The sequence below is a fragment of the Otolemur garnettii genome, unplaced genomic scaffold, assembly GCF_000181295.1.
Source record: "Otolemur garnettii isolate 467f Iridium unplaced genomic scaffold, OtoGar3 scaffold00001, whole genome shotgun sequence".
Taxonomy (NCBI): domain Eukaryota; kingdom Metazoa; phylum Chordata; class Mammalia; order Primates; family Galagidae; genus Otolemur; species Otolemur garnettii.
In genome coordinates this window covers 27,654,565-27,658,843 of record NW_003852396.1, presented here as the reverse complement: position 1 = coordinate 27,658,843, position 4,279 = coordinate 27,654,565, and positions in this window count along the sequence as shown.

The window sequence follows — 4,279 nt, the reverse complement described above, 5'->3', positions numbered from 1 at the left end:
TTGGCGGGTCCGGGCTGGGGATTCGAACCCGCCACCTTAGGTGTACGTGGCTGGCGCCTTAGCCGGTTGAGCTATAGGCGCCGAGCCCCCATCTACTTTTTGTTGCACTTATCATTGTGGTTTTTAACTGGCTCAGGAGGGTTTGAACCTGCCAGCCTCGGTGTATGTGGCCACAGCCTACACACTGAGCTACAGGTGTTGCCCAAATGCATCTTCTTAAGGAGGAATTCACCTGTATCTATATAGATGGGGTTTTATGTGGCTTTGTGAATATTCTGAGGCTTTTTTCCTCCCTCACTGAGCCCTCTCTTCCCAGGACAATCTGTGCATAGAAAGTGTGATAGAAGAAGTATCAGGAAACTAGGAAACTGGGTGGGGTCACAGTGTCTTTAGAAGAAGACGTGGAGTGGGCTCACCCTTCATCCAGGTCCTAAACTCTGCTCAGACCAGAGGCTTCCCCTACTGTAGGCATCAGTGCTCACCAGGCACCAAGGAGAATGGACCTTCTGCTCACACCTCCTTCACACCCAGGCAGACTTTGGAGAAGCAGTTTGCCTGCCTGGTCTCCTGTCAGTAGTGATTATGTACTTCAAGCACCACAAAGCAGTGCCGTATAACTCAGGTCATGCAGCCAGATGGTGGCAGGCATGGTATCTGCCCAAAAGGGGGAATGAGGAGCCACCAGAGTGGCTTTTAAGTATATAAATCAGATAAATCACTTAAAACCTTTCCATTGCACTTAGAATAAAATCCAGATCCTTTTCCACAATCTGTAAATTGCTCCATGGCCAGGCTGCTACCTAACTCTCTGACTTCAGACCATTCTCCCTCATGTTCACCATGCTCTGGCCTGTGACCTTCTTTCTGTCCCAGGGATACATCAAGCCGCCCAGTCCCTCCTCAGGCTGTTTGCCCTTGCTATTTCTCCTGCTTGGAATGTTCTGCCATCAGCCTTTTCTACAGCTGACACTTTATTCAGCTCAAATGTCACTTCTTTGGTGATTTTTCCCTGTTTCAACCTATCTAAGAATGTCTGCCTTCAAGTCATTTTCTAACATAATGCCTTGCTTTATTTTCTGTGTGTGATCATTATCTGAAATATATTTTTCCTTGTATATTATCTGTATCTCCCATGAGCATAAAAGCTCCCTGATAGCTTGAACCTTGATTCTTGATCACTGCTATATCACTAGATTCTGTAATACTGCCTAGCACACAGCAGAGGCCTACTGAATTGTGTGTGTGAGCATAACCTCAAGATCTTACTGTCTTCATTTTTTTTCTTTCTTTTCTTTTTTCTGAGACAGTCTCACTATATCACCCTCAGTAGACAGCCATGGCTTCACAGCTCACAGCAACCTCAGACTCTTGGGCTTAAGTGATTCTCTTGCTTCAGCCTCTGAAGTAGCTGAGATTGCAGGTGCACACCACAGTGCCCGGCTATTGTTTGGTTGTAGTTGTCATTGTTGTTTGGCAGGCCTGGGCTGGATTTGACCCCGCCAGCTCCTGTGTATGTGGCTGGCACCCTAGCGGCTAAGCTACAGTGCTGAGTCTATCTTCATAATCAAATAAAAGATGAACCCTAGAACTAGATCACTTGGCCCTTTTTCTTTTTGTCTACTTAAGTTTAAAATATGTGTCCATCTCTTAGTAGCCAGTATTCTCTTACATCTGTAGTTGGACTTGATAGACTGAAGCCTCAGCACAATCTCTTTGTAGTTTTAGATGTTTTCTGGAAAATCAGTTTAGTCTGCCCTCCATAGCCTGACTCCACTTCCTGTCATAACACTGCTTTCCATGAGAGTACAGAGAATACTTGCTCTCCTCATACTCTGTCACTTTGTGGGGTTGGTGCTTGGCATATTTCTTACAGAAATTCCAGAAGGTTCTAGGAATGTTCACCATGTTTATGGGAGGACTATTGGCATGGAAAGTGAATTGTTTTTTTAGAGATAGGGTCTCAGTCTGTTCCTCAGGCTGGAGTGCAGTGGCATGATCATAGCTCACTCTAGCCTCAAACTTCTGGGCTCAAGTGATCCTCCTGGCTCAGCCTCCTGAGCATCTGAGACTACAGGTGTGTGTCTCCAAGACTGGCTTATTTATTTATTTATTTTTGAGACAAAGAGTCTCACTTCGTCACCTTTGGTAGAATGCCATGGCATCACAGCTCTCAGCAACCTCAAACTCTTGGGCTAAAGTGATCCTCTTGCCTGAGCCTCCTGAGTAGCTTGGACTACAGGCACCTGCCACAATGCCCAGCTATTTTTAGAGACAGGATCTTACTCTTTCTCAGGCTGGTCTTGAACTCCTGAGCTCAAGGGATCCACCGGCCTTGGCCTCCCAGAATGCTAGAATTATAGGCATGAGCCACAATGCCCAACCATCTCTGGCTAATTTTTTAAAAAGTTTTTTGTAGAGATGGGGGGGTCTCACTATCTTTCCCAGGCTGGTCTCAAACTCCTGGCCTTAAACAATGCCCTGGCCTCAGAATTCCAAAGTGCTGAGATTATAAGTGTGAGTCACTGCATCTGGCCCAGTTAAAAACAAAATTGAAAATAAGTGGGAGATAGAATAGTTACCTATAGGCCAGGTGCAATGGCTTATGCCTATAATCCTAGCACTCTGGGAAGCCAAGCTGGGTGGATTTCTTGAGCTCTGGAGTTGAAGACAAGCTTGAGCAAGAGCAAGACCCCTTCCCTACTAAAAATCAGAAAAACTAGCCAGGCATGGTGGTGGGTGCCTACAGTCCCAGCTACTCAGGAGGCTGAGGCAGAAGGATTGATATTGCTTGAGCCCAAGGGTTTGAGTTTTCTGTGAGCTACAAAGAAGCCACAGCAATCTACCCAGAGCAACAGAATGAGACTCTATCTCAAAAAAATAAAAAGAATATTTATTTGCATTATCTGATTCATGTAAAGAATAAGCCCTCAATTCAAGACTCAAAAGCCTTAGAATTCAAGCAGATTGGCTCAGCGCCTGTGGCTCAAGCAGCTAAGGCGCCAGCCACATACACCTAAGGTGGCGGGTTCGGATCCCCAGCCCCGGCCCACCAAACAACAATAATAACTGCAACCAAAAAATAGCCGGGCATTGTGGCGGGCACCTGTAGTCCCAGCTACTTGGGAGGCTGAGGCAGGAGACTCGCTAGAGCCTAGGAGTTGGAGGTTGCTGTGAGTGTGATGCCATGACACTCTACCCAGGGGGAAAGCTTGAGGCTCTGTCTCAAAAAAAAAAAAAAAAAAAGAATTCAAGCAGATTAATATTTGTACCATTGTTATTATTATACTCACTTTATTATCCCATCACCATCCTTATCAACAATAGTGCTACATGGCACATGGGAACCCTTAATGACTGAAGGGGTTATGACTGTACAGCTGGCCTCTGGCTTCCTTTGTAGCCTAATTTATTCCTCCTCTTTCCTGAGTTCAGTTTCTTATATATACTATGCTATCGCTACTTGAAACCAGTCATTTTCACTCAATGCATCATGTCTTTATATGTTGGCCTACTCTGCTGCTCCTTCTATACGGATTCCCCTACTTTGGTGAGTTCTCATTCTTCCTTTAGGTACAATTCTGTATCCCTTCCATGTAGTTAGTCAGCTCTCTGCTTTGTCCATACCTCTATTAAATTCTCATCTCCTAAATTATATTTGCTTGTTGACATATCTGTCTTCCTCCCTAGATAGTGAGCTCCTTGAGGGCAGAGATGGCATATCTTCTCTGTTTCCAGGAACCATTGCTGGACCAGCCACATAGCAGTTTTACACTCTCTGCTGAAATCTTCCATCTTGTCTTGGCCATAGGCTGCCTGCAGAGTGAGGTGCTGGAAGGGAGGATATTTGGTGCGGGTCCATGGTCTCTCGCCCCAGGTTATTACAAGCTAATTGGAGATACAGGTGCTTTTCATAGGAAAGATACCATTAAAAACCAGCGTATTGTGGAATTAGATATGAGACAGGAAAAAGCCTGGTGTGGTAGGTGTGGATAGAACTGGAGTAGTCAGAAAACTTGGTTTTTAGTTTCTACTTTACCATCAATTCATTTTTGTTTTTGATGAATTATTTACTTTCTTTAGACCTTGGTTTTATTCTTTGTAAACAAAGAGGTTTGATCAGAAGCCTTATATGGGCTCGGCGCCTATAGCTCAACCGGCTAAGGCGCCAGCCACGTACACCTAAGGTGGCCGGTTCGAATCCCCAGCCCGGACCCGCCAAACAACAATGGCAGCTGCAACCAAAAAATAGCCGGGCGTTGTGGCGGGCGCCTGTGGTCCC